An 8,500-nucleotide genomic window follows, 5' to 3' on the forward strand; every position below is an offset into this window, starting at 1 on the left:
TATAAACACCAAGAAAACCCAATTTGAAGACCTAGCTACACAGATCCTACCCAGCACCAAAACTGAGTCTAGACAGAGAGACTCTTTCTTGCCACCACAAGCAGCAAGAACTGTCCTCAGCTGGTTAGAAACAAAGAATTGCAGAATTAAGCTAGCATATTTCATCCAGTTATGGCTTAAGTGATTATAATTTATAAAGAATAGACCATGAATGAGGTGTCCAGGAGGCGTTGATTTGGGGACAAACATGTAATCAGGTTTCTGGCGAGTCGCTTTCTCACTGAGGACATGTCGCTTCTGCTGTGGTTGAATATCAGAGAATATCTGCTGTGTTGTCATCAGATAAGGAAGATGAGATGCCATCTGTTGAGGCCACAAGTCCTCTGAAGGAGGGTCTGTGAGGAAGGTCTGGCCTAAGAAGTGAAGGACTCCCAGTGGACTGGCCAGCCATTCTCAGCTGAGAAGTTCCTTTTCAGGAAGACACTAGGACTATTTATTGCTAAGTCCTGGCCATTCATGACATGAACATCATTCAGACAGATATAGAGATTCCATGGAATTGCTGCTTCTGTAAGAAGAGACTAAAGCCCATCACTGACCTATAAACCTAACACACAGGAAGCCGAGGGAGGGGGACCAGAGTGTGAGGATTGTCTGAACTTCATGAGGCTCTTTTTCAAAAAAAATAATTAGAGAATATAGATCCTGCTTGAGCTATATCAATGGAGAAATCAAAGACAGTTGACTTGAAAGGGCAGTTCCTCTTTCTGCAAGACTGCCGAAATGACAGCATTGTGATAAGAAAGAGGACCCATCACCTAACAAGGCCTTCCCATCTGGCTAGGCTCTGTCTCCAACCATCTACAAAGTTGCAGCCACAGGAGATGTCATGCCTGGAACACTCACAGTTTCCCTCTGCCTTGGTGAGATGTGAAGAAGGGACAGAACATCCTGCTGTGGGGTGGGGGCTTCACTCCACAGCCAGGCATTGTTTTACCAAGGCATCTGAGGAAGCCAGAAGGCAACTTTGGAAGGGAGGGTCTACTCAGACAAATCTCTCACACAGAACCCTCTCTTCCAGGACTGACTCTGGGCTTCGGGACCCCATTGCTCACAAGTAAGTATGTCCTCAGGTTCTCAGGTCCTTCATCCTCACTGAGGACAAGGGAGCATCTCTGGGCAGTGGGCACGGAGAACAACAGATGTGGGCTGATGCTGTGAAATTGAAAAGCATCCTGGGGAAGAGTATTGGGATCCAAAGCCTGATGTCCTATGGCTTAGATATTGATTTTCTTGCAGGGTCACTTCCAAATCCTGTTATCAGGGCTAAGCCAGGATCTGTGGTTGCCAATGGATCTCAGGTGACCATTATATGTGAAGGAACCCCAGGTGCTCAGAATTATTATCTTTATCAACTTAGAAACCATAGTTCTTTGCAGAGATTAACCCTGATGAAGCCTGGAAACATAGCCAAATTCCTCATCCCGATTATTTAATGGTCCCATGCTGGGCGATATCTCTGTTTCTATCACAAGCCTCCTAGCTGGTCAAAGAAGAGTAATATTCTGGAGTTGGTGGTGACAGGTAAGGGTTCCAGCCTAAGTTTCCACATTCAGGAAAGGGTCTGTCTGTTCTCAAGAGTGTTTCCTTTCCACAGCTCAACCTTGAGGGACACTGTGGGTTGTATGAGCCCATGTAACATGTTACCTTCTTCTGTCTAGGGTACTTACTCCCCAAACCCATGCTATCAGTCCTGACAAGCCTTGTGGTTGCTTCAGGAGAGAACATGACCTTCCAGTGTGCCTCATGGGAGAGATACAATGGTTTTGTTCTGACCAAGGAAGATGAGAAGTTCTCCAGGCTCCAGAACTCACAGTATATAAACTCTACTGAACAATTCCAGGCTCTTTTCCACATAGGTCCTGTGACAATCAATCATAGAGGAATGTTTAGATGTTATGGCTACAAAAATAGTACCTATATGTGGTCTAATCCCAGTGACTCCTTGGAAATACACATCACAGGTGAGGTAACCCCAGCAACTGTCTAATCGTTTTTTGAGACCCATAAGCTCTGGTCCTACCATGTAGGAGGGTACCGAAAGAAACTCCTAGCTCTTGAACTAGAGTTTTGGAATGGTAAAGAAGTGTTATCTGCAGGGCATGATGGGAGGGGACTGATATATTGCAGGAACCATCTGTCTTCCTTCAAAGACTGTCCAGCATGCCCTACTTCCTGACCTACCACAATCCTATCCTGGAAAAGAATTAACCCATTAGTTTTTCTTTGGTATCAGCTTCAATGGATTTGCTTTGTTCAGGGAAGAGAAGGAAGAACTGGCCTCTACTGGCACCTTGAACTACAATCCCAGATGGGTACTTAGGCTAACTTTCTCTCTGAGTCTCATGAGTGCTCCTGTCGTTTCATGAGTGTCCCTGTCATTGGGCAAGTATAGATGACATGGTATACACAGACTCTCTTCTGAGTGATCATACCCCCACTGTCCTCTTGGACGCCCTGATCATAAGTTTGGAGCCAAATCAGTCCAGTCAGGGACTCCAACTAGACAGGATGTGCTGTGGAAGTCCAGAATGTGAAGGCCAAAAGGAAATATGCTTTTTCATAAAAGTACAGATGTAGAGATGAAGCTGAATCAGTGTTACCCACCCAAGTCCTTAGAGACTAGTGCTGGTGAAGTTTCAGCTCAGGTCAAGGTGAGCAATTTTTCATCCATCCTTCTCTCTAGGACAGCTTCATGGCACACCTTTCCTGTCAGTTCACCCAAGCGGCAGAGTGTCCTCTGGAGAGAATGTGACCCTGCTGTGTCAATCATCACATCAAAGGGATAGTTTCTTTCTGTCTAAAGAAGGGACTGCCCACTCACTTTGGTGTTTGAGATCAGTGCTTCAAGATAAGCTATATCAGGCAAAATTCTTCATGAGGAATGTGACCTTTGCCCATGGGGGCACCTACAAGTGCTATAGTTCTGAAGACTTATACCCCTACATGCTGTCATACCCCAGTAACCTTGTGAAGCTTGTGGTTTCAGGTAAGTGTCTTTGACTTCTCTCAGCTAAAATGGTAACCACTGAGTCTATGCTTGGAAGAACTCTTAGCTGGAATATGAGTGTTGAGAAAGAGGGAGGGTCAGTCATATTGACATTCACCACCCAAACTTGAAGAACCTAACATTTGTCCTTTAAAGAATTCCCATTTCACCTCTATTAAAATTCAGAAAGTTCTAAGTGGACAGCGGGGGACTCTTGGGTGGTAATCTCTAATGCAGATGTAAGACAATGAGCAACAACATCTCCAGGATCAGTCTCTTTCCCTCCACTTGTTTTCTTTCCCAGGATCTTCTGATGACCCCAACTCCTTATCCCAAGAGCCCATTCTAACATCTGGTGAGTGTCACTGGCCTCTCTTTTGGGAGCTTGCTCCATCCCCAGGCTGCCTCCCAACTGACAGCACATCTAAACCTGGTTGGTTACTCTGTCAACACAGAATGTGCCTAAGGATCCAGAGGCCAAGCTGAGATCTCAGCAGCATTGCAGTATCCTAGAGTCTTAGAGTCTGGAATGCATAAGGGGACATTCATATGGAGATGTTAGAGCTCAGACTTGGAAGGATTAGATGGGTACAGTGGAGAACAGAGTACCAAGCCCTCTATTTGCCCATTTCTCTCCAGCATGCTCTGGAAACTAGGTATTTGTCTATGAGAATCCAGGCCCTGGGAATACTGAGGAAAGTGTTGAGAATTAGGTTCTAGGGGGTTCAGAGAAAATTATGGCTTGGTGCAGGCTTTTTTTTTTTTGAGATTTGCCTTACATAAGCCTTGACTCTGTTTGAGTCTCTGCTTTTCGAACTTTGAAGAAGAGAAGCATGGTACACATTTTTAAGTTCCTTTCAGCAGTGACCTAAGTTGGGACCTCCCCTGACATAGGAGACTTCCAGAACCTGGTTCTGCAGTAAGCCTGTCACCTATGCCAAAGTCATAGTGACATGTGACAGGGTGTAGAACAGAACCATAGCAGGGTATTTAGACTACTTCCCTCTAGCTCATAAGATTCATTTTTGGTGTAAGGTGGAGTGCCAGAAGATAGATTCCATGGTTTCAAAGCCCAGATTTACTTCTTCCATGCAGGTGGTATGGCATAATGTGGAAGGGGATGAACCCTATTGTAAGGCTGTGAGAAGAGAGTATGCAAAGATCTAGCATACATCTTACACACAGTAGATATTCAGGCAGGTAGCATGGTTCCTTATTCTGGATGTCACCTTTCCCCAGGACTTGAAAGGTACCTGAAGGTTCTTTTTGTAATAGCTGTGGCCTTCCTTCTGTTGCTTCTTTTTCTTACCCTCCTCCTTCTCCATTTCAGGCATCAAGAAAAACGCAGAAAAAAGGGTGAGTGGGTTTGAATATCAGGGTCTGAGAAGGTGGTGGGGTCCCCCATGTTCCATCAAATCAGAGGTCAGGTCACCAAGGAAACCAGGTCATTAGGGTCAAGTCATCAGGAAATCCATCCAGACTGGGACAGATGAACTTAAAAACACTTCTGTAAAATCTCAGATGAGAAAATGTGATCTCGGTACCTGTACAGATGTCAGGTATTCTGTATAATTTTCCCTCTCCTGGAATGTATGCCATGACCTGTAAAAGTCCTTCCTTCACAGATATCTGGGCTTAAAGGAATTCCATCTTTCTGTCTAACAGTCTTCTCCCTCTTTCAGTCCGGAAAGAGACCACCAGTGTACGACTTCTTGCAGATGCCGTGGAGTCAGTAACTAGGGACAGAGGTCCTCAGAAGAGGTAACTTCAACCTAGAGACACAAACACCCACCTGCCTGACATGACTTATTTCCAAAAACCATCATTTTGTCTCCACAGTTCGATTTCAGCTGATGAGAGAAAGAAGATCCTGAATAGAGCGATGCCCAAGGTCTCAGTTCACAGGGCAACTGGAGAGGCTCTGGTGTACAAACTCTGAAGACCTAAACCCTCACTATGGAACCAGGATATCACTACACTCCCATGCTTTTTCTACGCTTCTTCTGCTTCACACAGCCTGGAGATGATGTGGAGCTGGACAGTTGGGTGAGGTCCCTGTCTTCACCTGAAGTGCTAAGACTTAGATCTCAAGCTCACCCAGAGGACCTTTTCACCTTTTCTGTTCTCTCTCTCTCTCTCTCTCTCTCTCTCTCTCTCTCTCTCTCTCTCTCTCTCTCCCGTTTTCTCCCTTGGGGCTCAATAACATCACAACTGACCACTCCATCCTGCAAGCACCTTCCTCCTGTGTGTTATGGCCTCACTCTTTCCAGGCTTTCTCAGCACCACATTTGGCTCCTCCATCCTTTCCCTTTCTGGCCTCTTGGCATCTGTCTGGTTGTTAACATGCGTCTGGGAATCTTAGAAGGTCATGTGAATAAATGAGGCCAGATGTTCCTAATACCCCAGTCACTCACTCACTCCCCCAGCTATTACAAGGCTCTCTGCCGGGGATACAGTAGAGCAAAGAGCAAACTCCCTAGCCATGAAGAGACAGCATGCTAATAAATTCACAGTGTATGCACTGCAAAGTATTTGTGGAAACAAAGCAGAGCAAGGAGTGGAGTGTGTGCAGCACTTAATGGCTTGCGAATCACAAAGGGTGACCCTGAGAGGTGTCATCTGAGGGGAATAGTGGATGTAAAGGTCCATATATGTGGAGGGCCGCAACCACATTCTCCATTGCTTCAAGGGACAAAGGTAGAGATTGACCTCTGTGACCTCAAGGTGTGGTAGTACACGCCTTTGGTCCCAATGCCTGGGAGGCAGAGACAGGCAGATCTCTGTGAGTTCAAGCTGTTGTAGCACACGCCTTTAATCCCAGCGCACGTGCTTGGTAACTTACTACTGCTGCGTCCCTGCCTACTTCCGAGGCATCATCTGGGATAATGGGCAGCGGACCAATCCAAGAGTGACACGTCAGAAGCGAGGACTGTTTCCTTTATAAGGGCTGGGTTCCCCTCATTCCGGGTCTCCGCCATGTAAGCTTATGCTCTCCCTCTCAAGATGCATTAAAAGCTTTGCTGCAGAAGGATCCTAAGTGTCCCACGTCGTTCTTGCGGGCGAGAAGGTAGCGCGGGATACATACACATATCTAATAGAGCAGCACCTGCAGCCAGTGAACACAGCAATGGCAAAGAACTGGAGCAGGAAGACAGGCGATGGGAGGCATGACAGCAAGGGTAAGAATGCCAAAATTAAAGGTCATGCGGTAGGGGATCCCAAGATCCAAGAAGAAAAACAGGAAACAGCCTGTAAGGTAGTGAGAGTCTTGACTGTAGGTGCAACCTTACTACTTCTCTTGCACAATAATGTTTCTTTTCCTTTCCTTTCCTTTCCTTTCCTTTCCTTTCCTTTCCTTTCCTTTCCTTTCCTTTCCTTTCCTTTCTTTTTCTTTCCTCCCTATCCCAGCTTTTAAACCCCACTCTCTAGGAAAGTAATCAGTCAGAATGTAGTTCACTCTATATGGGAGACAAAGAAGATAAAGATGTAAAAAAGCTTCTATTCTGGATGTTTGACTCTCTGTCTTTGATATTGTGTCACAGAGATTCTGCTGGAACCCAATAAAACTACTCCTTGCAAATGATCACCAAGGTCCCATTTCTCTGTTCAGAAATTCTGCAGTGTTTCTTGGGGGTTCTTTCAAGAGATGGTAAGCATATAAGTATAAATGTATGTGTATATATATACGTGTGTATGTATGTATATGCTTTTATACATATACATATGTGTGTGTTTGTATAACCCTGTTACTTTGATGAAGGTGTGCCAGAGGACTCTTAATCCAGAGGAGATTGATATTCTTGGCACCCTCAGGCAAGAACTGCAGAAACACAACAGAAGCCAACGAGTCTCAGAAACCAGTTCAGGGGTTGCTGCACATCTGATGCTTGAGAACCTAACTTATTTTAGTTTTGGTTAGCCTACCTAAGAGGGTAGAAGTGCAGTTTGAGTTTGATCTCTTTCTAGAGGCCAAACTTTTAGTAGTCTCATGGGTAGGAGTGATGTAGAACTCTAGGGATACCAGGTCGGAATGGTAAAGACATTGATGGATGACAGGAAAGTACTCAACTTTATAAATCAAAAGTTTACATCCATCCCTTTTGGATTTGGTGTGGTTGTCATCTTTTAGGAGAAGCAAATAGATCAATAGCAAAGTAAATTTGCTCTCTAGAACCCACAGTGAAATAAAAAATGATAATTTGTGAGATTACATTATTAAGATGTCCCCTAGGCACCTCTGGACAGTCTGTGAAATAGATTGGCCTTGTTTTTGGTGGGATCGTCCACTGAGGGATCATTCAATAAGGATGTATATTAATTATTTTTGTTGTGGTGATAAAATACCATGATCAAAACCAACTTGGGAAGGGAAGAGTTTATTTCATCTTACAACTTGTATTCCACCTTCCAGGAACATTAGAGCAGGAACTAAAGATAGGAACTTTGAGGCAGGAATTGAAGCAGAGATCATAACAAAGTGCTTCTAACTGGTTTGCTCTTCTTTTTTTTTTTGAAAGTAATTTTATTAAATTATAAAAGTTTCCATTTCCGCCCCTCCTCCCACCACCCTCCCACTCCCCCCACTCCCTCTCCTCTTCCCTCTCCATCCCTAAGAGCAGTCAGGGTTTCCTGCCCTGTGGGAAGTTCAAGTTCCTCTCCCCTCCCTCCAGGTCCAGGAAGGTGAGTGTCCAGACAGACTGGATCCGCAAAATCCAGTATATGCAGAGGAAACAAGTCCCAGTGTCATTGTCAATGGCTTTTCAGAAAGACTCCAGGCCAGCCACATTCAGAGAATCCGGCCACATTCAGAGAATCTGGTTGGATCAAGTCCTCGTTCAGTCCCAGTCCAACTGGCCTTGGTAAACTTTCTTTAGATCCGTCCCCTTGTATCAGTGGGTGATCGCATCCCTCGCAGTCCTTATTTCCTTTTTCATTTTCTTCATCCTTCTGCTCCTCATTTGGACCTTGGGGGGCTCAGTCCGGTGCTCCAATGTGAGTCTCCGTCTGTATCGCCATCCATCGTCGGATGAAGGTTCTCTCTGGTCTTGCCTTCTTTGCTCACGTTCTCTTTCCTCTGCTTCTCGTTGGACCTAGGGAGTGAAGTCCAGTGTTCCGATGTGGGTCTCTGTCTCTATCTTCATCCATCGCCAGATGGAGGTTCTATGGTGATAAGCAAAATATTCATCAGTATGGTTATGGGCCTAGGCCGTTTCAGGCACCCTCTCTTCTGTCCAGAGAACAATCTGGGGATCTCTCCTTGGACCTGGGATCCCATTTATAATCAAGTCTCCTGTAAACCCTAAAATGACTCCCTTAGTTGAAATATATTCTTCCCTGATCCCATATCCATCCTTCCTCCCTCTCCCCCATCCCAGTCCACCGAGCTTTCCCCATTCCTCCCCTATTCCCTTCTCTCTAACCCTTTCCCCTTCCAACAACCCTCCCACCCCC

Source organism: Myodes glareolus, chromosome 1 (genome assembly GCF_982192425.1).
Source record: "Myodes glareolus chromosome 1, mMyoGla1.1, whole genome shotgun sequence".
Lineage (NCBI taxonomy): Eukaryota > Metazoa > Chordata > Mammalia > Rodentia > Cricetidae > Myodes > Myodes glareolus.